This window comes from Eucyclogobius newberryi, unplaced genomic scaffold (assembly GCF_026437365.1).
Source record: "Eucyclogobius newberryi isolate DKJ021-1_F unplaced genomic scaffold, fEucNew1.0.hap1 SCAF_6, whole genome shotgun sequence".
In the NCBI taxonomy this organism is placed as follows: domain Eukaryota; kingdom Metazoa; phylum Chordata; class Actinopteri; order Gobiiformes; family Gobiidae; genus Eucyclogobius; species Eucyclogobius newberryi.
In genome coordinates, this window is record NW_027316278.1 from 36129864 (window position 1) to 36155286 (window position 25423).

At 43.1% G+C, this 25423-nt stretch overlaps 21 non-coding genes across 21 annotated transcripts; all 21 read right to left on the reverse strand.

Moving 5' to 3' along the window:
* Positions 1–680: 680 nt before the first annotated feature.
* Positions 681–762, reverse strand: trnas-gcu (transfer RNA serine (anticodon GCU)). Its single transcript has one exon. It is a non-coding gene; the product is annotated as a tRNA-Ser (tRNA).
* Positions 763–1794: 1032 nt separating this feature from the next.
* Positions 1795–1881, reverse strand: trnay-gua (transfer RNA tyrosine (anticodon GUA)). Its single transcript is given in 2 exon segments — positions 1795–1830; positions 1845–1881. It is a non-coding gene; the product is annotated as a tRNA-Tyr (tRNA).
* An 844-nt stretch (positions 1882–2725) lies between these two features.
* On the reverse strand, positions 2726–2807 carry trnas-gcu (transfer RNA serine (anticodon GCU)). The gene has a single exon. It is a non-coding gene; the product is annotated as a tRNA-Ser (tRNA).
* Positions 2808–3838: 1031 nt separating this feature from the next.
* On the reverse strand, positions 3839–3925 carry trnay-gua (transfer RNA tyrosine (anticodon GUA)). The gene is given in 2 exon segments: positions 3839–3874; positions 3889–3925. It is a non-coding gene; the product is annotated as a tRNA-Tyr (tRNA).
* Positions 3926–4769: 844 nt separating this feature from the next.
* Positions 4770–4851, reverse strand: trnas-gcu (transfer RNA serine (anticodon GCU)). Its single transcript has one exon. It is a non-coding gene; the product is annotated as a tRNA-Ser (tRNA).
* A 1032-nt stretch (positions 4852–5883) lies between these two features.
* trnay-gua (transfer RNA tyrosine (anticodon GUA)) lies at positions 5884–5970 on the reverse strand. Its single transcript is given in 2 exon segments — positions 5884–5919; positions 5934–5970. It is a non-coding gene; the product is annotated as a tRNA-Tyr (tRNA).
* An 844-nt stretch (positions 5971–6814) lies between these two features.
* trnas-gcu (transfer RNA serine (anticodon GCU)) lies at positions 6815–6896 on the reverse strand. The gene has a single exon. It is a non-coding gene; the product is annotated as a tRNA-Ser (tRNA).
* Positions 6897–7928: 1032 nt separating this feature from the next.
* On the reverse strand, positions 7929–8015 carry trnay-gua (transfer RNA tyrosine (anticodon GUA)). Its single transcript is given in 2 exon segments — positions 7929–7964; positions 7979–8015. It is a non-coding gene; the product is annotated as a tRNA-Tyr (tRNA).
* Positions 8016–8861: 846 nt separating this feature from the next.
* trnas-gcu (transfer RNA serine (anticodon GCU)) lies at positions 8862–8943 on the reverse strand. The gene has a single exon. It is a non-coding gene; the product is annotated as a tRNA-Ser (tRNA).
* Positions 8944–9975: 1032 nt separating this feature from the next.
* trnay-gua (transfer RNA tyrosine (anticodon GUA)) lies at positions 9976–10062 on the reverse strand. The gene is given in 2 exon segments: positions 9976–10011; positions 10026–10062. It is a non-coding gene; the product is annotated as a tRNA-Tyr (tRNA).
* Positions 10063–10906: 844 nt separating this feature from the next.
* On the reverse strand, positions 10907–10988 carry trnas-gcu (transfer RNA serine (anticodon GCU)). The gene has a single exon. It is a non-coding gene; the product is annotated as a tRNA-Ser (tRNA).
* Positions 10989–12019: 1031 nt separating this feature from the next.
* On the reverse strand, positions 12020–12106 carry trnay-gua (transfer RNA tyrosine (anticodon GUA)). Its single transcript is given in 2 exon segments — positions 12020–12055; positions 12070–12106. It is a non-coding gene; the product is annotated as a tRNA-Tyr (tRNA).
* Positions 12107–12952: 846 nt separating this feature from the next.
* trnas-gcu (transfer RNA serine (anticodon GCU)) lies at positions 12953–13034 on the reverse strand. The gene has a single exon. It is a non-coding gene; the product is annotated as a tRNA-Ser (tRNA).
* A 1032-nt stretch (positions 13035–14066) lies between these two features.
* trnay-gua (transfer RNA tyrosine (anticodon GUA)) lies at positions 14067–14153 on the reverse strand. The gene is given in 2 exon segments: positions 14067–14102; positions 14117–14153. It is a non-coding gene; the product is annotated as a tRNA-Tyr (tRNA).
* Positions 14154–14997: 844 nt separating this feature from the next.
* trnas-gcu (transfer RNA serine (anticodon GCU)) lies at positions 14998–15079 on the reverse strand. The gene has a single exon. It is a non-coding gene; the product is annotated as a tRNA-Ser (tRNA).
* Positions 15080–16111: 1032 nt separating this feature from the next.
* trnay-gua (transfer RNA tyrosine (anticodon GUA)) lies at positions 16112–16198 on the reverse strand. The gene is given in 2 exon segments: positions 16112–16147; positions 16162–16198. It is a non-coding gene; the product is annotated as a tRNA-Tyr (tRNA).
* An 844-nt stretch (positions 16199–17042) lies between these two features.
* trnas-gcu (transfer RNA serine (anticodon GCU)) lies at positions 17043–17124 on the reverse strand. Its single transcript has one exon. It is a non-coding gene; the product is annotated as a tRNA-Ser (tRNA).
* Positions 17125–18155: 1031 nt separating this feature from the next.
* Positions 18156–18242, reverse strand: trnay-gua (transfer RNA tyrosine (anticodon GUA)). The gene is given in 2 exon segments: positions 18156–18191; positions 18206–18242. It is a non-coding gene; the product is annotated as a tRNA-Tyr (tRNA).
* An 844-nt stretch (positions 18243–19086) lies between these two features.
* trnas-gcu (transfer RNA serine (anticodon GCU)) lies at positions 19087–19168 on the reverse strand. Its single transcript has one exon. It is a non-coding gene; the product is annotated as a tRNA-Ser (tRNA).
* Positions 19169–20200: 1032 nt separating this feature from the next.
* On the reverse strand, positions 20201–20287 carry trnay-gua (transfer RNA tyrosine (anticodon GUA)). Its single transcript is given in 2 exon segments — positions 20201–20236; positions 20251–20287. It is a non-coding gene; the product is annotated as a tRNA-Tyr (tRNA).
* An 844-nt stretch (positions 20288–21131) lies between these two features.
* Positions 21132–21213, reverse strand: trnas-gcu (transfer RNA serine (anticodon GCU)). The gene has a single exon. It is a non-coding gene; the product is annotated as a tRNA-Ser (tRNA).
* Between the last annotated feature and the right edge of the window lie 4210 nt (positions 21214–25423).

Below are 25423 nucleotides of genomic sequence, written 5' to 3' on the forward strand. Positions count from 1 at the left end.
GTGAAGAGGCTGGGATGAAAATCAGCACCTCCAAAACCGAGGCCATGGTTCTCAACCAGATAAAGGTGGCTTGCCGGGTGGGAAGCCCCAGTATCTATGGGTCAACATTCGGCCATCTCGTGGAAACTGGGCCGTTCCACCAAGGAAGATGCTTAAAGTCCAGAAGGCAGCTGGAGGATGTGGGCATCCTTCTCGCTTTCTCAGCAAGCACTGTAGCATTTGAGCTAATCCTCATCCCTTCTCCTTAGATCCCTTAAGAGCAGCTCAGGGGCTCTGCGTGTAGTCTAAAACTGAGTACCTCTGTTTCACCTGTATGTGGCTGATGTTACTATAACGCTGGACGTTTGCTGGATGTTCCTTGTGTTTTCTCCAAGAAAGAATTTGTGTTCCGTTTCCTGCTCTTTCTCATGGATGATGTCTCAACATATTTATGGGGTCCATAGACAATGCTCTACCATTTGAACTCATCATGGAAAAAGATGGGAGAGAACTCACAGAAAGGACTGTTTACATTGGCTCATGTGCTCGCACTTACAGAGCCAATGTAAACATACAAAGCCCTGAAGTAATCAGGGACACGTTAAGTGTCCTGTTGTTTAATGTGCTGAAGCAGTATCAGTATCAATCTTGTGGTACGCTCTTAAATTCTTTGGTGGAGTATAATAACAAGGTACTTACATCGACGAGGATGGGATTCGAACCCACGCGTGCAGAGCACAATGGATTAGCAGTCCATCGCCTTAACCACTCGGCCACCTCGTCAGTGCACATTCCTATATCCTATGGAAACGTGTTGGTGGAAGTAAAATTCCAACCAGACTAATGATTTATCCTTGGGTTTCACTTTCTTCCAAAAGAGTTACAGTAGATACACGAGGGCCATTTCATATTGCTGTGGTGCCCATGCAGCCCTGGCTGGTTACCAAAAGATGTCTGAAATCACAGGAGCTGCGTAATCTCGGTTGAGCCGTCCAAAGTTGGTGTGACTGAGACGAACTGAAGATGTCCTTTGAAAGATGGTCACACAGCTCTGAGACAGTCCCATTCAACAAACTGTACGTAGGAACACAGGTGATCCTTTCTTTGAATTCAAATCTCAAATATTTGTATTATTATTTCTTTTGCTGAGTGAAAACCGAAAGCTCCATTTGGTTTACTCCTGCATGAATACATAATGCCATTACCTTTGGATTTGAAAAACCAAACAATATTCATCTCACCACGTATTTAACATACATAACAAGGCAAGGTAAGGCAAGTTCTGTTGTAGAGCAAAATTCGTCCACAAAGCAATTCAAAGTGTTTTACACAACAGGAAAAGATGCAGTATTGATGAAAGAGTAAAACCGAATGGGCACTTCATTTTTTTTTTATCTTGCATCTTAAAAATACAAATGGCCTACTAGTATAGGATTTTAACTCCCAGATTCTGAAGAAATAGTCACCTTGCATTAAAAAATGTCATTGCAAAGATGTTGCAAAAAAATGGCTAAAATCTGCAAACAATGTGGATTTTCTTAAAGAAACCAAGAAAGAGGGCCTAGCACTGTACCAACTGAGCTATCGAAGGTGACAGAGGGGCACTAAGTGTTGAAAGCTACGACCACAATAAATGTCTTAAATGCCATCTTTTTGTCCTCTTGAGACACGGCTATACAGTTCAAAGGGCAGTCTAAATATTGCTGAAGGACATTGTTGTATTTGGTCTTTTAAGAAATACAAAATCTGTTTACGTAAAGAGCATCAAACTCACAGGGGCATCCGGGTATGAACCGTGGACCCGATAAAAGGACATCCTTCGAGCCGGATTTGAACCAGCGCCCTAAGGATTACAGGATTGCAGACTACAGTCCTCCCCTCTTCCAACTGAGCTATCGAAGGTGACAGCACATAACCTAGTGTAAAAAACTATAGCCGTGTATAGCCAACCTGTGTCCGTGCTCTTGCCCTTACAGTCTCATGAACGTTTTCATGTAGTGTGAGCCCAGTCTTTGAGGTCATTTCAAGTCACACAGTAGATATAGTAGCTATAGTATATTCCGAGTGTGAAGAGGCTGGGATGAAAATCAGCACCTCCAAAACCGAGGCCATGGTTCTCAACCAGATAAAGGTGGCTTGCCGGGTGGGAAGCCCCAGTATCTATGGGTCAACATTCGGCCATCTCGTGGAAACTGGGCCGTTCCACCAAGGAAGATGCTTAAAGTCCAGAAGGCAGCTGGAGGATGTGGGCATCCTTCTCGCTTTCTCAGCAAGCACTGTAGCATTTGAGCTAATCCTCATCCCTTCTCCTTAGATCCCTTAAGAGCAGCTCAGGGGCTCTGCGTGTAGTCTAAAACTGAGTACCTCTGTTTCACCTGTATGTGGCTGATGTTACTATAACGCTGGACGTTTGCTGGATGTTCCTTGTGTTTTCTCCAAGAAAGAATTTGTGTTCCGTTTCCTGCTCTTTCTCATGGATGATGTCTCAACATATTTATGGGGTCCATAGACAATGCTCTACCATTTGAACTCATCATGGAAAAAGATGGGAGAGAACTCACAGAAAGGACTGTTTACATTGGCTCATGTGCTCGCACTTACAGAGCCAATGTAAACATACAAAGCCCTGAAGTAATCAGGGACACGTTAAGTGTCCTGTTGTTTAATGTGCTGAAGCAGTATCAGTATCAACCTTGTGGTACGCTCTTAAATTCTTTGGTGGAGTATAATAACAAGGTACTTACATCGACGAGGATGGGATTCGAACCCACGCGTGCAGAGCACAATGGATTAGCAGTCCATCGCCTTAACCACTCGGCCACCTCGTCAGTGCACATTCCTATATCCTATGGAAACGTGTTGGTGGAAGTAAAATTCCAACCAGACTAATGATTTATCCTTGGGTTTCACTTTCTTCCAAAAGAGTTACAGTAGATACACGAGGGCCATTTAATATTGCTGTGGTGCCCATGCAGCCCTGGCTGGTTACCAAAAGATGTCTGAAATCACAGGAGCTGCGTAATCTCGGTTGAGCCGTCCAAAGTTGGTGTGACTGAGACGAACTGAAGATGTCCTTTGAAAGATGGTCACACAGCTCTGAGACAGTCCCATTCAACAAACTGTACGTAGGAACACAGGTGATCCTTTCTTTGAATTCAAATCTCAAATATTTGTATTATTATTTCTTTTGCTGAGTGAAAACCGAAAGCTCCATTTGGTTTACTCCTGCATGAATACATAATGCCATTACCTTTGGATTTGAAAAACCAAACGATATTCATCTCACCACGTATTTAACATACATAACAAGGCAAGGTAAGGCAAGTTCTGTTGTAGAGCAAAATTCGTCCACAAAGCAATTCAAAGTGTTTTACACAACAGGAAAAGATGCAGTATTGATGAAAGAGTAAAACCGAATGGGCACTTCATTTTTTTTTTATCTTGCATCTTAAAAATACAAATGGCCTACTAGTATAGGATTTTAACTCCCAGATTCTGAAGAAATAGTCACCTTGCATTAAAAAATGTCATTGCAAAGATGTTGCAAAAAATGGCTAAAATCTGCTTACAATGTGGATTTTCTTAAAGAAACCAAGAAAGAGGGCCTAGCACTGTACCAACTGAGCTATCGAAGGTGACAGAGGGGCACTAAGTGTTGAAAGCTACGGCCACAATAAATGTCTTAAATGCCATCTTTTTGTCCTCTTGAGACACGGCTATACAGTTCAAAGGGCAGTCTAAATATTGCTGAAGGACATTGTTGTATTTGGTCTTTTAAGAAATACAAAATCTGTTTACGTAAAGAGCATCAAACTCACAGGGGCATCCGGGTATGAACCGTGGACCCGATAAAAGGACATCCTTCGAGCCGGATTTGAACCAGCGCCCTAAGGATTACAGGATTGCAGACTACAGTCCTCCCCTCTTCCAACTGAGCTATCGAAGGTGACAGCACATAACATAGTGTAAAAAACTATAGCCGTGTATAGCCAACCTGTGTCCGTGCTCTTGCCCTTACAGTCTCATGAACGTTTTCATGTAGTGTGAGCCCAGTCTTTGAGGTCATTTCAAGTCACACAGTAGATATAGTAGCTATAGTATATTCCGACTGTGAAGAGGCTGGGATGAAAATCAGCACCTCCAAAACCGAGGCCATGGTTCTCAACCAGATAAAGGTGGCTTGCCGGGTGGGAAGCCCCAGTATCTATGGGTCAACATTCGGCCATCTCGTGGAAACTGGGCCGTTCCACCAAGGAAGATGCTTAAAGTCCAGAAGGCAGCTGGAGGATGTGGGCATCCTTCTCGCTTTCTCAGCAAGCACTGTAGCATTTGAGCTAATCCTCATCCCTTCTCCTTAGATCCCTTAAGAGCAGCTCAGGGGCTCTGCGTGTAGTCTAAAACTGAGTACCTCTGTTTCACCTGTATGTGGCTGATGTTACTATAACGCTGGACGTTTGCTGGATGTTCCTTGTGTTTTCTCCAAGAAAGAATTTGTGTTCCGTTTCCTGCTCTTTCTCATGGATGATGTCTCAACATATTTATGGGGTCCATAGACAATGCTCTACCATTTGAACTCATCATGGAAAAAGATGGGAGAGAACTCACAGAAAGGACTGTTTACATTGGCTCATGTGCTCGCACTTACAGAGCCAATGTAAACATACAAAGCCCTGAAGTAATCAGGGACACGTTAAGTGTCCTGTTGTTTAATGTGCTGAAGCAGTATCAGTATCAACCTTGTGGTACGCTCTTAAATTCTTTGGTGGAGTATAATAACAAGGTACTTACATCGACGAGGATGGGATTCGAACCCACGCGTGCAGAGCACAATGGATTAGCAGTCCATCGCCTTAACCACTCGGCCACCTCGTCAGTGCACATTCCTATATCCTATGGAAACGTGTTGGTGGAAGTAAAATTCCAACCAGACTAATGATTTATCCTTGGGTTTCACTTTCTTCCAAAAGAGTTACAGTAGATACACGAGGGCCATTTAATATTGCTGTGGTGCCCATGCAGCCCTGGCTGGTTACCAAAAGATGTCTGAAATCACAGGAGCTGCGTAATCTCGGTTGAGCCGTCCAAAGTTGGTGTGACTGAGACGAACTGAAGATGTCCTTTGAAAGATGGTCACACAGCTCTGAGACAGTCCCATTCAACAAACTGTACGTAGGAACACAGGTGATCCTTTCTTTGAATTCAAATCTCAAATATTTGTATTATTATTTCTTTTGCTGAGTGAAAACCGAAAGCTCCATTTGGTTTACTCCTGCATGAATACATAATGCCATTACCTTTGGATTTGAAAAACCAAACGATATTCATCTCACCACGTATTTAACATACATAACAAGGCAAGGTAAGGCAAGTTCTGTTGTAGAGCAAAATTCGTCCACAAAGCAATTCAAAGTGTTTTACACAACAGGAAAAGATGCAGTATTGATGAAAGAGTAAAACCGAATGGGCACTTCATTTTTTTTTTTATCTTGCATCTTAAAAATACAAATGGCCTACTAGTATAGGATTTTAACTCCCAGATTCTGAAGAAATAGTCACCTTGCATTAAAAAATGTCATTGCAAAGATGTTGCAAAAAATGGCTAAAATCTGCAAACAATGTGGATTTTCTTAAAGAAACCAAGAAAGAGGGCCTAGCACTGTACCAACTGAGCTATCGAAGGTGACAGAGGGGCACTAAGTGTTGAAAGCTACGGCCACAATAAATGTCTTAAATGCCATCTTTTTGTCCTCTTGAGACACGGCTATACAGTTCAAAGGGCAGTCTAAATATTGCTGAAGGACATTGTTGTATTTGGTCTTTTAAGAAATACAAAATCTGTTTACGTAAAGAGCATCAAACTCACAGGGGCATCCGGGTATGAACCGTGGACCCGATAAAAGGACATCCTTCGAGCCGGATTTGAACCAGCGCCCTAAGGATTACAGGATTGCAGACTACAGTCCTCCGCTCTTCCAACTGAGCTATCGAAGGTGACAGCACATAACCTAGTGTAAAAAACTATAGCCGTGTATAGCCAACCTGTGTCCGTGCTCTTGCCCTTACAGTCTCATGAACGTTTTCATGAAGTGTGAGCCCAGTCTTTGAGGTCATTTCAAGTCACACAGTAGATATAGTAGCTATAGTATATTCCGAGTGTGAAGAGGCTGGGATGAAAATCAGCACCTCCAAAACCGAGGCCATGGTTCTCAACCAGATAAAGGTGGCTTGCCGGGTGGGAAGCCCCAGTATCTATGGGTCAACATTCGGCCATCTCGTGGAAACTGGGCCGTTCCACCAAGGAAGATGCTTAAAGTCCAGAAGGCAGCTGGAGGATGTGGGCATCCTTCTCGCTTTCTCAGCAAGCACTGTAGCATTTGAGCTAATCCTCATCCCTTCTCCTTAGATCCCTTAAGAGCAGCTCAGGGGCTCTGCGTGTAGTCTAAAACTGAGTACCTCTGTTTCACCTGTATGTGGCTGATGTTACTATAACGCTGGACGTTTGCTGGATGTTCCTTGTGTTTTCTCCAAGAAAGAATTTGTGTTCCGTTTCCTGCTCTTTCTCATGGATGATGTCTCAACATATTTATGGGGTCCATAGACAATGCTCTACCATTTGAACTCATCATGGAAAAAGATGGGAGAGAACTCACAGAAAGGACTGTTTACATTGGCTCATGTGCTCGCACTTACAGAGCCAATGTAAACATACAAAGCCCTGAAGTAATCAGGGACACGTTAAGTGTCCTGTTGTTTAATGTGCTGAAGCAGTATCAGTATACACCTTGTGGTACGCTCTTAAATTCTTTGGTGGAGTATAATAAAAAGGTACTTACATCGACGAGGATGGGATTCGAACCCATGCGTGCAGAGCACAATGGATTAGCAGTCCATCGCCTTAACCACTCGGCCACCTCGTCAGTGCACATTCCTATATCCTATGGAAACGTGTTGGTGGAAGAAAAATTCCAACCAGACTAATGATTTATCCTTGGGTTTCACTTTCTTCCAAAAGAGTTACAGTAGATACACGAGGGCCATTTAATATTGCGGTGGTGCCCATGCAGCCCTGGCTGGTTACCAAAAGATGTCTGAAATCACAGGAGCTGCGTAATCTCGGTTGAGCCGTCCAAAGTTGGTGTGACTGAGACGAACTGAAGATGTCCTTTGAAAGATGGTCACACAGCTCTGAGACAGTCCCATTCAACAAACTGTACGTAGGAACACAGGTGATCCTTTCTTTGAATTCAAATCTCAAATATTTGTATTATTATTTCTTTTGCTGAGTGAAAACCGAAAGCTCCATTTGGTTTACTCCTGCATGAATACATAATGCCATTACCTTTGGATTTGAAAAACCAAACGATATTCATCTCACCACGTATTTAACATACATAACAAGGCAAGGTAAGGCAAGTTCTGTTGTAGAGCAAAATTCGTCCACAAAGCAATTCAAAGTGTTTTACACAACAGGAAAAGATGCAGTATTGATGAAAGAGTAAAACCGAATGGGCACTTCATTTTTTTTTTTATCTTGCATCTTAAAAATACAAATGGCCTACTAGTATAGGATTTTAACTCCCAGATTCTGAAGAAATAGTCACCTTGCATTAAAAAATGTCATTGCAAAGATGTTGCAAAAAATGGCTAAAATCTGCAAACAATGTGGATTTTCTTAAAGAAACCAAGAAAGAGGGCCTAGCACTGTACCAACTGAGCTATCGAAGGTGACAGAGGGGCACTAAGTGTTGAAAGCTACGGCCACAATAAATGTCTTAAATGCCATCTTTTTGTCCTCTTGAGACACGGCTATACAGTTCAAAGGGCAGTCTAAATATTGCTGAAGGACATTGTTGTATTTGGTCTTTTAAGAAATACAAAATCTGTTTACGTAAAGAGCATCAAACTCACAGGGGCATCCGGGTATGAACCGTGGACCCGATAAAAGTACATCCTTCGAGCCGGATTTGAACCAGCGACCTAAGGATTACAGGATTGCAGACTACAGTCCTCCGCTCTTCCAACTGAGCTATCGAAGGTGACAGCACATAACCTAGTGTAAAAAACTATAGCCGTGTATAGCCAACCTGTGTCCGTGCTCTTGCCCTTACAGTCTCATGAACGTTTTCATGTAGTGTGAGCCCAGTCTTTGAGGTCATTTCAAGTCACACAGTAGATATAGTAGCTATAGTATATTCCGAGTGTGAAGAGGCTGGGATGAAAATCAGCACCTCCAAAACCGAGGCCATGGTTCTCAACCAGATAAAGGTGGCTTGCCGGGTGGGAAGCCCCAGTATCTATGGGTCAACATTCGGCCATCTCGTGGAAACTGGGCCGTTCCACCAAGGAAGATGCTTAAAGTCCAGAAGGCAGCTGGAGGATGTGGGCATCCTTCTCGCTTTCTCAGCAAGCACTGTAGCATTTGAGCTAATCCTCATCCCTTCTCCTTAGATCCCTTAAGAGCAGCTCAGGGGCTCTGCGTGTAGTCTAAAACTGAGTACCTCTGTTTCACCTGTATGTGGCTGATGTTACTATAACGCTGGACGTTTGCTGGATGTTCCTTGTGTTTTCTCCAAGAAAGAATTTGTGTTCCGTTTCCTGCTCTTTCTCATGGATGATGTCTCAACATATTTATGGGGTCCATAGACAATGCTCTACCATTTGAACTCATCATGGAAAAAGATGGGAGAGAACTCACAGAAAGGACTGTTTACATTGGCTCATGTGCTCGCACTTACAGAGCCAATGTAAACATACAAAGTATGTTGAAGTAATCAGGGACACGTTAAGTGTCCTGTTGTTTAATGTGCTGAAGCAGTATCAGTATCAACCTTGTGGTACGCTCTTAAATTCTTTGGTGGAGTATAATAACAAGGTACTTACATCGACGAGGATGGGATTCGAACCCACGCGTGCAGAGCACAATGGATTAGCAGTTCATCGCCTTAACCACTCGGCCACCTCGTCAGTGCACATTCCTATATCCTATGGAAACGTGTTGGTGGAAGTAAAATTCCAACCAGACTAATGATTTATCCTTGGGTTTCACTTTCTTCCAAAAGAGTTACAGTAGATACACGAGGGCCATTTAATATTGCTGTGGTGCCCATGCAGCCCTGGCTGGTTACCAAAAGATGTCTGAAATCACAGGAGCTGCGTAATCTCGGTTGAGCCGTCCAAAGTTGGTGTGACTGAGACGAACTGAAGATGTCCTTTGAAAGATGGTCACACAGCTCTGAGACAGTCCCATTCAACTAACTGTACGTAGGAACACAGGTGATCCTTTCTTTGAATTCAAATCTCAAATATTTGTATTATTATTTCTTTTGCTGAGTGAAAACCGAAAGCTCCATTTGGTTTACTCCTGCATGAATACATAATGCCATTACCTTTGGATTTGAAAAACCAAACGATATTCATCTCACCACGTATTTAACATACATAACAAGGCAAGGTAAGGCAAGTTCTGTTGTAGAGCAAAATTCGTCCACAAAGCAATTCAAAGTGTTTTACACAACAGGAAAAGATGCAGTATTGATGAAAGAGTAAAACCGAATGGGCACTTCATTTTTTTTTTATCTTGCATCTTAAAAATACAAATGGCCTACTAGTATAGGATTTTAACTCCCAGATTCTGAAGAAATAGTCACCTTGCATTAAAAAATGTCATTGCAAAGATGTTGCAAAAAAATGGCTAAAATCTGCAAACAATGTGGATTTTCTTAAAGAAACCAAGAAAGAGGGCCTAGCACTGTACCAACTGAGCTATCGAAGGTGACAGAGGGGCACTAAGTGTTGAAAGCTACGGCCACAATAAATGTCTTAAATGCCATCTTTTTGTCCTCTTGAGACACGGCTATACAGTTCAAAGGGCAGTCTAAATATTGCTGAAGGACATTGTTGTATTTGGTCTTTTAAGAAATACAAAATCTGTTTACGTAAAGAGCATCAAACTCACAGGGGCATCCGGGTATGAACCGTGGACCCGATAAAAGGACATCCTTCGAGCCGGATTTGAACCAGCGCCCTAAGGATTACAGGATTGCAGACTACAGTCCTCGGCTCTTCCAACTGAGCTATCGAAGGTGACAGCACATAACCTAGTGTAAAAAACTATAGCCGTGTATAGCCAACCTGTGTCCGTGCTCTTGCCCTTACAGTCTCATGAACGTTTTCATGTAGTGTGAGCCCAGTCTTTGAGGTCATTTCAAGTCACACAGTAGATATAGTAGCTATAGTATATTCCGAGTGTGAAGAGGCTGGGATGAAAATCAGCACCTCCAAAACCGAGGCCATGGTTCTCAACCAGATAAAGGTGGCTTGCCGGGTGGGAAGCCCCAGTATCTATGGGTCAACATTCGGCCATCTCGTGGAAACTGGGCCGTTCCACCAAGGAAGATGCTTAAAGTCCAGAAGGCAGCTGGAGGATGTGGGCATCCTTCTCGCTTTCTCAGCAAGCACTGTAGCATTTGAGCTAATCCTCATCCCTTCTCCTTAGATCCCTTAAGAGCAGCTCAGGGGCTCTGCGTGTAGTCTAAAACTGAGTACCTCTGTTTCACCTGTATGTGGCTGATGTTACTATAACGCTGGACGTTTGCTGGATGTTCCTTGTGTTTTCTCCAAGAAAGAATTTGTGTTCCGTTTCCTGCTCTTTCTCATGGATGATGTCTCAACATATTTATGGGGTCCATAGACAATGCTCTACCATTTGAACTCATCATGGAAAAAGATGGGAGAGAACTCACAGAAAGGACTGTTTACATTGGCTCATGTGCTCGCACTTACAGAGCCAATGTAAACATACAAAGCCCTGAAGTAATCAGGGACACGTTAAGTGTCCTGTTGTTTAATGTGCTGAAGCAGTATCAGTATCAACCTTGTGGTACGCTCTTAAATTCTTTGGTGGAGTATAATAACAAGGTACTTACATCGACGAGGATGGGATTCGAACCCACGCGTGCAGAGCACAATGGATTAGCAGTCCATCGCCTTAACCACTCGGCCACCTCGTCAGTGCACATTCCTATATCCTATGGAAACGTGTTGGTGGAAGTAAAATTCCAACCAGACTAATGATTTATCCTTGGGTTTCACTTTCTTCCAAAAGGGTTACAGTAGATACACGAGGGCCATTTCATATTGCTGTGGTGCCCATGCAGCCCTGGCTGGTTACCAAAAGATGTCTGAAATCACAGGAGCTGCGTAATCTCGGTTGAGCCGTCCAAAGTTGGTGTGACTGAGACGAACTGAAGATGTCCTTTGAAAGATGGTCACACAGCTCTGAGACAGTCCCATTCAACAAACTGTACGTAGGAACACAGGTGATCCTTTCTTTGAATTCAAATCTCAAATATTTGTATTATTATTTCTTTTGCTGAGTGAAAACCGAAAGCTCCATTTGGTTTACTCCTGCATGAATACATAATGCCATTACCTTTGGATTTGAAAAACCAAACGATATTCATCTCACCACGTATTTAACATACATAACAAGGCAAGGTAAGGCAAGTTCTGTTGTAGAGCAAAATTCGTCCACAAAGCAATTCAAAGTGTTTTACACAACAGGAAAAGATGCAGTATTGATGAAAGAGTAAAACCGAATGGGCACTTCATTTTTTTTTTATCTTGCATCTTAAAAATACAAATGGCCTACTAGTATAGGATTTTAACTCCCAGATTCTGAAGAAATAGTCACCTTGCATTAAAAAATGTCATTGCAAAGATGTTGCAAAAAATGGCTAAAATCTGCAAACAATGTGGATTTTCTTAAAGAAACCAAGAAAGAGGGCCTAGCACTGTACCAACTGAGCTATCGAAGGTGACAGAGGGGCACTAAGTGTTGAAAGCTACGGCCACAATAAATGTCTTAAATGCCATCTTTTTGTCCTCTTGAGACACGGCTATACAGTTCAAAGGGCAGTCTAAATATTGCTGAAGGACATTGTTGTATTTGGTCTTTTAAGAAATACAAAATCTGTTTACGTAAAGAGCATCAAACTCACAGGGGCATCCGGGTATGAACCGTGGACCCGATAAAAGTACATCCTTCGAGCCGGATTTGAACCAGCGACCTAAGGATTACAGGATTGCAGACTACAGTCCTCCGCTCTTCCAACTGAGCTATCGAAGGTGACAGCACATAACCTAGTGTAAAAAACTATAGCCGTGTATAGCCAACCTGTGTCCGTGCTCTTGCCCTTACAGTCTCATGAACGTTTTCATGTAGTGTGAGCCCAGTCTTTGAGGTCATTTCAAGTCACACAGTAGATATAGTAGCTATAGTATATTCCGAGTGTGAAGAGGCTGGGATGAAAATCAGCACCTCCAAAACCGAGGCCATGGTTCTCAACCAGATAAAGGTGGCTTGCCGGGTGGGAAGCCCCAGTATCTATGGGTCAACATTCGGCCATCTCGTGGAAACTGGGCCGTTCCACCAAGGAAGATGCTTAAAGTCCAGAAGGCAGCTGGAGGATGTGGGCATCCTTCTCGCTTTCTCAGCAAGCACTGTAGCATTTGAGCTAATCCTCATCCCTTCTCCTTAGATCCCTTAAGAGCAGCTCAGGGGCTCTGCGTGTAGTCTAAAACTGAGTACCTCTGTTTCACCTGTATGTGGCTGATGTTACTATAACGCTGGACGTTTGCTGGATGTTCCTTGTGTTTTCTCCAAGAAAGAATTTGTGTTCCGTTTCCTGCTCTTTCTCATGGATGATGTCTCAACATATTTATGGGGTCCATAGACAATGCTCTACCATTTGAACTCATCATGGAAAAAGATGGGAGAGAACTCACAGAAAGGACTGTTTACATTGGCTCATGTGCTCGCACTTACAGAGCCAATGTAAACATACAAAGTATGTTGAAGTAATCAGGGACACGTTAAGTGTCCTGTTGTTTAATGTGCTGAAGCAGTATCAGTATCAACCTTGTGGTACGCTCTTAAATTCTTTGGTGGAGTATAATAACAAGGTACTTACATCGACGAGGATGGGATTCGAACCCACGCGTGCAGAGCACAATGGATTAGCAGTTCATCGCCTTAACCACTCGGCCACCTCGTCAGTGCACATTCCTATATCCTATGGAAACGTGTTGGTGGAAGTAAAATTCCAACCAGACTAATGATTTATCCTTGGGTTTCACTTTCTTCCAAAAGAGTTACAGTAGATACACGAGGGCCATTTAATATTGCTGTGGTGCCCATGCAGCCCTGGCTGGTTACCAAAAGATGTCTGAAATCACAGGAGCTGCGTAATCTCGGTTGAGCCGTCCAAAGTTGGTGTGACTGAGACGAACTGAAGATGTCCTTTGAAAGATGGTCACACAGCTCTGAGACAGTCCCATTCAACAAACTGTACGTAGGAACACAGGTGATCCTTTCTTTGAATTCAAATCTCAAATATTTGTATTATTATTTCTTTTGCTGAGTGAAAACCGAAAGCTCCATTTGGTTTACTCCTGCATGAATACATAATGCCATTACCTTTGGATTTGAAAAACCAAACGATATTCATCTCACCACGTATTTAACATACATAACAAGGCAAGGTAAGGCAAGTTCTGTTGTAGAGCAAAATTCGTCCACAAAGCAATTCAAAGTGTTTTACACAACAGGAAAAGATGCAGTATTGATGAAAGAGTAAAACCGAATGGGCACTTCATTTTTTTTTTATCTTGCATCTTAAAAATACAAATGGCCTACTAGTATAGGATTTTAACTCCCAGATTCTGAAGAAATAGTCACCTTGCATTAAAAAATGTCATTGCAAAGATGTTGCAAAAAAATGGCTAAAATCTGCAAACAATGTGGATTTTCTTAAAGAAACCAAGAAAGAGGGCCTAGCACTGTACCAACTGAGCTATCGAAGGTGACAGAGGGGCACTAAGTGTTGAAAGCTACGACCACAATAAATGTCTTAAATGCCATCTTTTTGTCCTCTTGAGACACGGCTATACAGTTCAAAGGGCAGTCTAAATATTGCTGAAGGACATTGTTGTATTTGGTCTTTTAAGAAATACAAAATCTGTTTACGTAAAGAGCATCAAACTCACAGGGGCATCCGGGTATGAACCGTGGACCCGATAAAAGTACATCCTTCGAGCCGGATTTGAACCAGCGACCTAAGGATTACAGGATTGCAGACTACAGTCCTCCGCTCTTCCAACTGAGCTATCGAAGGTGACAGCACATAACCTAGTGTAAAAAACTATAGCCGTGTATAGCCAACCTGTGTCCGTGCTCTTGCCCTTACAGTCTCATGAACGTTTTCATGTAGTGTGAGCCCAGTCTTTGAGGTCATTTCAAGTCACACAGTAGATATAGTAGCTATAGTATATTCCGAGTGTGAAGAGGCTGGGATGAAAATCAGCACCTCCAAAACCGAGGCCATGGTTCTCAACCAGATAAAGGTGGCTTGCCGGGTGGGAAGCCCCAGTATCTATGGGTCAACATTCGGCCATCTCGTGGAAACTGGGCCGTTCCACCAAGGAAGATGCTTAAAGTCCAGAAGGCAGCTGGAGGATGTGGGCATCCTTCTCGCTTTCTCAGCAAGCACTGTAGCATTTGAGCTAATCCTCATCCCTTCTCCTTAGATCCCTTAAGAGCAGCTCAGGGGCTCTGCGTGTAGTCTAAAACTGAGTACCTCTGTTTCACCTGTATGTGGCTGATGTTACTATAACGCTGGACGTTTGCTGGATGTTCCTTGTGTTTTCTCCAAGAAAGAATTTGTGTTCCGTTTCCTGCTCTTTCTCATGGATGATGTCTCAACATATTTATGGGGTCCATAGACAATGCTCTACCATTTGAACTCATCATGGAAAAAGATGGGAGAGAACTCACAGAAAGGACTGTTTACATTGGCTCATGTGCTCGCACTTACAGAGCCAATGTAAACATACAAAGCCCTGAAGTAATCAGGGACACGTTAAGTGTCCTGTTGTTTAATGTGCTGAAGCAGTATCAGTATCAATCTTGTGGTACGCTCTTAAATTCTTTGGTGGAGTATAATAACAAGGTACTTACATCGACGAGGATGGGATTCGAACCCACGCGTGCAGAGCACAATGGATTAGCAGTCCATCGCCTTAACCACTCGGCCACCTCGTCAGTGCACATTCCTATATCCTATGGAAACGTGTTGGTGGAAGTAAAATTCCAACCAGACTAATGATTTATCCTTGGGTTTCACTTTCTTCCAAAAGAGTTACAGTAGATACACGAGGGCCATTTCATATTGCTGTGGTGCCCATGCAGCCCTGGCTGGTTACCAAAAGATGTCTGAAATCACAGGAGCTGCGTAATCTCGGTTGAGCCGTCCAAAGTTGGTGTGACTGAGACGAACTGAAGATGTCCTTTGAAAGATGGTCACACAGCTCTGAGACAGTCCCATTCAACAAACTGTACGTAGGAACACAGGTGATCCTTTCTTTGAATTCAAATCTCAAATATTTGTATTATTATTTCTTTTGCTGAGTGAAAACCGAAAGCTCCATTTGGTTTACTCCTGCATGAATACATAATGCCATTACCTTTGGATTTGAAAAACCAAACGATATTCATCTCACCACGTATTTAACATACATAACAAGGCAAGGTAAGGCAAGTTCTGTTGTAGAGCAAAATTCGTCCACAAAGCAATTCAAAGTGTTTTACACAACAGGAAAAGATGCAGTATTGATGAAAGAGTAAAACCGAATGGGCACTTCATTTTTTTTTAATCTTGCATCTTAAAAATACAAATGGCCTACTAGTATAGGATTTTAACTCCCAGATTCTGAAGAAATAGTCACCTTGCATTAAAAAATGTCATTGCAAAGATGTTGCAAAAAAATGGCTAAAATCTGCAAACAATGTGGATTTTCTTAAAGAAACCAAGAAAGAGGGCCTAGCACTGTACCAACTGAGCTATCGAAGGTGACAGAGGGGCACTAAGTGTTGAAAGCTACGACCACAATAAATGTCTTAAATGCCATCTTTTTGTCCTCTTGAGACACGGCTATACAGTTCAAAGGGCAGTCTAAATATTGCTGAAGGACATTGTTGTATTTGGTCTTTTAAGAAATACAAAATCTGTTTACGTAAAGAGCATCAAACTCACAGGGGCATCCGGGTATGAACCGTGGACCCGATAAAAGGACATCCTTCGAGCCGGATTTGAACCAGCGCCCTAAGGATTACAGGATTGCAGACTACAGTCCTCCCCTCTTCCAACTGAGCTATCGAAGGTGACAGCACATAACCTAGTGTAAAAAACTATAGCCGTGTATAGCCAACCTGTGTCCGTGCTCTTGCCCTTACAGTCTCATGAACGTTTTCATGTAGTGTGAGCCCAGTCTTTGAGGTCATTTCAAGTCACACAGTAGATATAGTAGCTATAGTATATTCCGAGTGTGAAGAGGCTGGGATGAAAATCAGCACCTCCAAAACCGAGGCCATGGTTCTCAACCAGATAAAGGTGGCTTGCCGGGTGGGAAGCCCCAGTATCTATGGGTCAACATTCGGCCATCTCGTGGAAACTGGGCCGTTCCACCAAGGAAGATGCTTAAAGTCCAGAAGGCAGCTGGAGGATGTGGGCATCCTTCTCGCTTTCTCAGCAAGCACTGTAGCATTTGAGCTAATCCTCATCCCTTCTCCTTAGATCCCTTAAGAGCAGCTCAGGGGCTCTGCGTGTAGTCTAAAACTGAGTACCTCTGTTTCACCTGTATGTGGCTGATGTTACTATAACGCTGGACGTTTGCTGGATGTTCCTTGTGTTTTCTCCAAGAAAGAATTTGTGTTCCGTTTCCTGCTCTTTCTCATGGATGATGTCTCAACATATTTATGGGGTCCAAAGACAATGCTCTACCATTTGAACTCATCATGGAAAAAGATGGGAGAGAACTCACAGAAAGGACTGTTTACATTGGCTCATGTGCTCGCACTTACAGAGCCAATGTAAACATACAAAGCCCTGAAGTAATCAGGGACACGTTAAGTGTCCTGTTGTTTAATGTGCTGAAGCAGTATCAGTATCAACCTTGTGGTACGCTCTTAAATTCTTTGGTGGAGTATAATAACAAGGTACTTACATCGACGAGGATGGGATTCGAACCCACGCGTGCAGAGCACAATGGATTAGCAGTCCATCGCCTTAACCACTCGGCCACCTCGTCAGTGCACATTCCTATATCCTATGGAAACGTGTTGGTGGAAGTAAAATTCCAACCAGACTAATGATTTATCCTTGGGTTTCACTTTCTTCCAAAAGAGTTACAGTAGATACACGAGGGCCATTTAATATTGCTGTGGTGCCCATGCAGCCCTGGCTGGTTGCCAAAAGATGTCTGAAATCACAGGAGCTGCGTAATCTCGGTTGAGCCGTCCAAAGTTGGTGTGACTGAGACGAACTGAAGATGTCCTTTGAAAGATGGTCACACAGCTCTGAGACAGTCCCATTCAACAAACTGTACGTAGGAACACAGGTGATCCTTTCTTTGAATTCAAATCTCAAATATTTGTATTATTATTTCTTTTGCTGAGTGAAAACCGAAAGCTCCATTTGGTTTACTCCTGCATGAATACATAATGCCATTACCTTTGGATTTGAAAAACCAAACGATATTCATCTCACCACGTATTTAACATACATAACAAGGCAAGGTAAGGCAAGTTCTGTTGTAGAGCAAAATTCGTCCACAAAGCAATTCAAAGTGTTTTACACAACAGGAAAAGATGCAGTATTGATGAAAGAGTAAAACCGAATGGGCACTTCATTTTTTTTTTATCTTGCATCTTAAAAATACAAATGGCCTACTAGTATAGGATTTTAACTCCCAGATTCTGAAGAAATAGTCACCTTGCATTAAAAAATGTCATTGCAAAGATGTTGCAAAAAATGGCTAAAATCTGCTTACAATGTGGATTTTCTTAAAGAAACCAAGAAAGAGGGCCTAGCACTGTACCAACTGAGCTATCGAAGGTGACAGAGGGGCACTAAGTGTTGAAAGCTACGGCCACAATAAATGTATTAAATGCCATCTTTTTGTCCTCTTGAGACACGGCTATACAGTTCAAAGGGCAGTCTAAATATTGCTGAAGGACATTGTTGTATTTGGTCTTTTAAGAAATACAAAATCTGTTTACGTAAAGAGCATCAAACTCACAGGGGCATCCGGGTATGAACCGTGGACCCGATAAAAGGACATCCTTCGAGCCGGATTTGAACCAGCGCCCTAAGGATTACAGGATTGCAGACTACAGTCCTCCCCTCTTCCAACTGAGCTATCGAAGGTGACAGCACATGACCTAGTGTAAAAAACTATAGCCGTGTATAGCCAACCTGTGTCCGTGCTCTTGCCCTTACAGTCTCATGAACGTTTTCATGTAGTGTGAGCCCAGTCTTTGAGGTCATTTCAAGTCACACAGTAGATATAGTAGCTATAGTATATTCCGAGTGTGAAGAGGCTGGGATGAAAATCAGCACCTCCAAAACCGAGGCCATGGTTCTCAACCAGATAAAGGTGGCTTGCCGGGTGGGAAGCCCCAGTATCTATGGGTCAACATTCGGCCATCTCGTGGAAACTGGGCCGTTCCACCAAGGAAGATGCTTAAAGTCCAGAAGGCAGCTGGAGGATGTGGGCATCCTTCTCGCTTTCTCAGCAAGCACTGTAGCATTTGAGCTAATCCTCATCCCTTCTCCTTAGATCCCTTAAGAGCAGCTCAGGGGCTCTGCGTGTAGTCTAAAACTGAGTACCTCTGTTTCACCTGTATGTGGCTGATGTTACTATAACGCTGGACGTTTGCTGGATGTTCCTTGTGTTTTCTCCAAGAAAGAATTTGTGTTCCGTTTCCTGCTCTTTCTCATGGATGATGTCTCAACATATTTATGGGGTCCATAGACAATGCTCTACCATTTGAACTCATCATGGAAAAAGATGGGAGAGAACTCACAGAAAGGACTGTTTACATTGGCTCATGTGCTCGCACTTACAGAGCCAATGTAAACATACAAAGCCCTGAAGTAATCAGGGACACGTTAAGTGTCCTGTTGTTTAATGTGCTGAAGCAGTATCAGTATCAACCTTGTGGTACGCTCTTAAATTCTTTGGTGGAGTATAATAACAAGGTACTTACATCGACGAGGATGGGATTCGAACCCACGCGTGCAGAGCACAATGGATTAGCAGTCCATCGCCTTAACCACTCGGCCCCATCGTCAGTGCACATTCCTATATCCTATGGAAACGTGTTGGTGGAAGTAAAATTCCAACCAGACTAATGATTTATCCTTGGGTTTCACTTTCTTCCAAAAGAGTTACAGTAGATACACGAGGGCCATTTAATATTGCTGTGGTGCCCATGCAGCCCTGGCTGGTTACCAAAAGATGTCTGAAATCACAGGAGCTGCGTAATCTCGGTTGAGCCGTCCAAAGTTGGTGTGACTGAGACGAACTGAAGATGTCCTTTGAAAGATGGTCACACAGCTCTGAGACAGTCCCATTCAACAAACTGTACGTAGGAACACAGGTGATCCTTTCTTTGAATTCAAATCTCAAATATTTGTATTATTATTTCTTTTGCTGAGTGAAAACCGAAAGCTCCATTTGGTTTACTCCTGCATGAATACATAATGCCATTACCTTTGGATTTGAAAAACCAAACGATATTCATCTCACCACGTATTTAACATACATAACAAGGCAAGGTAAGGCAAGTTCTGTTGTAGAGCAAAATTCGTCCACAAAGCAATTCAAAGTGTTTTACACAACAGGAAAAGATGCAGTATTGATGAAAGAGTAAAACCGAATGGGCACTTCATTTTTTTTTTTATCTTGCATCTTAAAAATACAAATGGCCTACTAGTATAGGATTTTAACTCCCAGATTCTGAAGAAATAGTCACCTTGCATTAAAAAATGTCATTGCAAAGATGTTGCAAAAAATGGCTAAAATCTGCAAACAATGTGGATTTTCTTAAAGAAACCAAGAAAGAGGGCCTAGCACTGTACCAACTGAGCTATCGAAGGTGACAGAGGGGCACTAAGTGTTGAAAGCTACGGCCACAATAAATGTCTTAAATGCCATCTTTTTGTCCTCTTGAGACACGGCTATACAGTTCAAAGGGCAGTCTAAATATTGCTGAAGGACATTGTTGTATTTGGTCTTTTAAGAAATACAAAATCTGTTTACGTAAAGAGCATCAAACTCACAGGGGCATCCGGGTATGAACCGTGGACCCGATAAAAGGACATCCTTCGAGCCGGATTTGAACCAGCGCCCTAAGGATTACAGGATTGCAGACTACAGTCCTCCGCTCTTCCAACTGAGCTATCGAAGGTGACAGCACATAACCTAGTGTAAAAAACTATAGCCGTGTATAGCCAACCTGTGTCCGTGCTCTTGCCCTTACAGTCTCATGAACGTTTTCATGTAGTGTGAGCCCAGTCTTTGAGGTCATTTCAAGTCACACAGTAGATATAGTAGCTATAGTATATTCCGAGTGTGAAGAGGCTGGGATGAAAATCAGCACCTCCAAAACCGAGGCCATGGTTCTCAACCAGATAAAGGTGGCTTGCCGGGTGGGAAGCCCCAGTATCTATGGGTCAACATTCGGCCATCTCGTGGAAACTGGGCCGTTCCACCAAGGAAGATGCTTAAAGTCCAGAAGGCAGCTGGAGGATGTGGGCATCCTTCTCGCTTTCTCAGCAAGCACTGTAGCATTTGAGCTAATCCTCATCCCTTCTCCTTAGATCCCTTAAGAGCAGCTCAGGGGCTCTGCGTGTAGTCTAAAACTGAGTACCTCTGTTTCACCTGTATGTGGCTGATGTTACTATAACGCTGGACGTTTGCTGGATGTTCCTTGTGTTTTCTCCAAGAAAGAATTTGTGTTCCGTTTCCTGCTCTTTCTCATGGATGATGTCTCAACATATTTATGGGGTCCATAGACAATGCTCTACCATTTGAACTCATCATGGAAAAAGATGGGAGAGAACTCACAGAAAGGACTGTTTACATTGGCTCATGTGCTCGCACTTACAGAGCCAATGTAAACATACAAAGCCCTGAAGTAATCAGGGACACGTTAAGTGTCCTGTTGTTTAATGTGCTGAAGCAGTATCAGTATCAACCTTGTGGTACGCTCTTAAATTCTTTGGTGGAGTATAATAACAAGGTACTTACATCGACAAGGATGGGATTCGAACCCACGCGTGCAGAGCACAATGGATTAGCAGTCCATCGCCTTAACCACTCGGCCACCTCGTCAGGGCACATTCCTATATCCTATGGAAACGTGTTGGTGGAAGTAAAATTCCAACCAGACTAATGATTTATCCTTGGGTTTCACTTTCTTCCAAAAGAGTTACAGTAGATACACGAGGGCCATTTAATATTGCTGTGGTGCCCATGCAGCCCTGGCTGGTTACCAAAAGATGTCTGAAATCACAGGAGCTGCGTAATCTCGGTTGAGCCGTCCAAAGTTGGTGTGACTGAGACGAACTGAAGATGTCCTTTGAAAGATGGTCACACAGCTCTGAGACAGTCCCATTCAACAAACTGTACGTAGGAACACAGGTGATCCTTTCTTTGAATTCAAATCTCAAATATTTGTATTATTATTTCTTTTGCTGAGTGAAAACCGAAAGCTCCATTTGGTTTACTCCTGCATGAATACATAATGCCATTACCTTTGGATTTGAAAAACCAAACGATATTCATCTCACCACGTATTTAACCCTTTAAGCGCCAAAGTCGCAGAAATGCAACTTTACCGTACAAGGAAATTAATGAAATAATAGTAGAAAATGAATCACTTCAGTCATTGGTCGGTTCGGTGCAACTTCCCTTTATTAGCCAGGTATGATCCAGGGCAGATCCGGTAAGGAAAAAAATGGCTGGAGGAAGTACACGTGGCATGCAATTTACAGCAGATTCTGACTCTGAAGGGTATTATCTCCCCGAGAGTGACGATGGATTTCCAAGTGGAGATGAAGGGACTTCGAAACAACGGACAGGTGCAAAGGACAGACGGAGGCGAGGAACCAGTGGAACCAGTGGCTGCAGTAAAACTTGCCCGGTGGATGAGAGCTGGGACATGCTGAGAGAGGTCGAGGTATTTGAGGCATGGATCAAACCTTTTGAAGACCCAGTTGGCTACACAGGAGAGATGGATCTGACGGATGCTAATCCATTTGATATTCTGTCACTCTTTCTGACCGATCAGTTTTGGACTTTCATTACTGATGAGACAAATAGATATGCACATCAGTGTATGGCACCTATGATTCTGAAGCCACATTCAAGATTTCTTGAGTGGTATGATGTATCAGTCACCGAAATGAAAGCTTTCTTCGCTTTGCATCTCTCCATGGGCCTTGTTGAGAAACCTGAAATCGAGGATTACTGGGGAACATTTTGGCTTACACAAACGCCTGGATTTGGAAATGTAATGTCAAGAAACAGATTTGAAATCATTCTTTCGTTCTTTCATTTTGTCAACAATAATGATTATGTGAGAACAGGCGAGCCCGGGCACGATAAACTGTTCAAAGTCCGCCCAATAATAGATTTGATTATTCCCAAATTTGCAGCAGTTTACAGTCCAATCAAGGAGCTTTCTTTAGATGAAATGACAATAGCTTTCAAGGGGAGATCTTCACTAAAATGTTACTCTCCGAATAAACCTGACAAATATGGCTATAGAGTGTATGCCCTGAGTGAAAGCTGTTCAGGGTATGTTTTGCGCTGGTCAATGCACACTGGACAGTACAAAAATAATGCAAGCAACATCAGTGCAACACACGCAGTTGTCCGTGAGTTGGTTTCTCCCTTTACGGGCAAAGGACACGAGATTTACATGGACAGTTACTATACCTCGCCTGTAATTGCAAATGAATTAGCAGATTTGGAAACTGGACTGTGTGGGACGGTAAGGATTACCAGGTTGGGGATGCCAAAATGCCTTGGTAAAAGTGTCTTACAGCTGAAAAAAGGAGATGACCCAGTTTTTTGCAGAAAGGGAAAACTCCTGGCTTGTGCTTGGCACGATACTAAACGTCTCACCATGTTGTCCACAGTCCATGGAAATGATTGTGTTCAGAGGAGGATCCGATCCAAGACAGATGACACTGGCTTCCGTGACATCAAAAGACCTGTATGTGTCGACCAGTACAACGCCTACGTGGGTGGAGTGGACACTGCTGACCAGAGGATGAAGACATACCTCTTTCCACACAGGTCCCGGAAATGGTATCATCGCATATTCAATGCCATTATAAGCATAAGTATTGTCAACTCACACATCATATACACCAAATCCACTCCAGGCCCACACAAACCTTTAAAGGTTTACATTCAGAACATTATTGATGCATTACTGGCTGATCACTCCAAAAAACAAGAAAGGCGCTCAAGACCGGAGGGTGAAATGCCACAGAGACTCACAGAGCGTCATTGGCTTTGTCAAGCAGAGGGACGTCCAGACTGCGCCGTGTGCTCTGACCGCTCTCGTACCAAAGGCAGGCGGCAAACAAAGTACAGGTGCCGTCAGTGTGGCGTTGGCCTCTGTGCGGTTCCATGCAACGAGAGATACCATACGCTAAAAAACTTTAAATGCTGTCATTTGGATATGTAAAAGTGCAGGGTACCTTGACCCTGGATGGACATCTTTTCTGTGATGGCTCTCTCCTTTCTTCACTGCTTTCTCCACAACCTGCCTGGCACCAATGATGGATGTATAAGTTGGAAAAATAAAAAAAATGAAAAAAATACATAATAAATACCGTGTTTGTCATCATTTGGTCAGAACTTGTAATCAGGGCCCGAGTTTGAAGATGTGAGCAAAAGGGGTGAAAATGGGTTAAAATGTGAAAAAACACCAAAATGAGCAAAATGAAATAATCCCCCATCATCAGTGCACAGTTTGCCCCCAGAAAAGCACTCCCCTGGGGCCTGGAGGTGATCTGACCACCAGAATATAGTACCATATACCCCTGCTGGACTTAGAGAAAAAACCGAGCTTCCAGCCAATAGTACACTATACCCGAGGGACTCTGTCGTTTTTCGGCAATAGTACACTATACCCGAGGGACTCTGTCGTTTTTCGGCAATAGTACACTATACCCGAGGGACTCTGTCGTTTTTCGGCAATAGTACACTATACCCGAGGGACTCTGTCGTTTTTCGGCAATAGTACACTATACCCGAGGGACTCTGTCGTTTTTCCGGGCCGTAGTATGAAGTTGTGAGCAAAAGGGGTGAAAATGGGTTAAAATGTGAAAAAACACCAAAATGAGCAAAATGAAATAATCCCCCATAATCAGTGCACTGTTTGCCCCCAGAAAAGCACTCCCCTGGGGCCTGGAGGTGATCTGACCATCATAGTATAGCACCATATGCCCCTGAGGGACTTAGAGTAAAAACCGAAATAGTACACTATGCCTGAAAAGACTCTGTCGTTTTTCGGCAATAGTACACTATACCCGAGGGACTCTGTCGTTTTTCCGGGCCGTAGTATGAAGTTGTGAGCAAAAGGGGTGAAAATGGGTTAAAATGTGAAAAAACACCAAAATGAGCAAAATGAAATAATCCCCCATCATCAGTGCACTGTTTGCCCCCAGAAAAGCACTCCCCTGGGGCCTGGAGGTGATCTGACCATCAGAGTATAGCACCATATGCCCCTGAGGGACTTAGAGTAAAAACCGAAATAGTACACTATACCTGAAAAGACTCTGTCATTTTTCGGCAATAGTACACTATACCCGAGCGACTCTGTCGTTTTTCCGGGCCGTAGTATGAAGTTGTGAGCAAAAGGGGTGAAAATGGGTTAAAATGTGAAAAAACACCAAAATGAGCAAAATGAAATAATCCCCCATCATCAGTGCACTGTTTGCCCCCAGAAAAGCACTCCCCTGGGGCCTGGAGGTGATCTGACCATCATAGTATAGCACCATATGCCCCTGAGGGACTTAGAGTAAAAACCGAAATAGTACACTATACCTGAAAAGACTCTGTCATTTTTCGGCAATAGTACACTATACCCGAGCGACTCTGTCGTTTTTCCGGGCCGTAGTATGAAGTTGTGAGCAAAAGGGGTGAAAATGGGTTAAAATGTGAAAAAACACCAAAATGAGCAAAATGAAATAATCCCCCATCATCAGTGCACTGTTTGCCCCCAGAAAAGCACTCCCCTGGGGCCTGGAGGTGATCTGACCATCATAGTATAGCACCATATGCCCCTGAGGGACTTAGAGTAAAAACCGAAATAGTACACTATGCCTGAAAAGACTCTGTCGTTTTTCGGCAATAGTACACTATACCCGAGGGACTCTGTCGTTTTTCCGGGCCGTAGTATGAAGTTGTGAGCAAAAGGGGTGAAAATGGGTTAAAATGTGAAAAAACACCAAAATGAGCAAAATGAAATAATCCCCCATCATCAGTGCACTGTTTGCCCCCAGAAAAGCACTCCCCTGGGGCC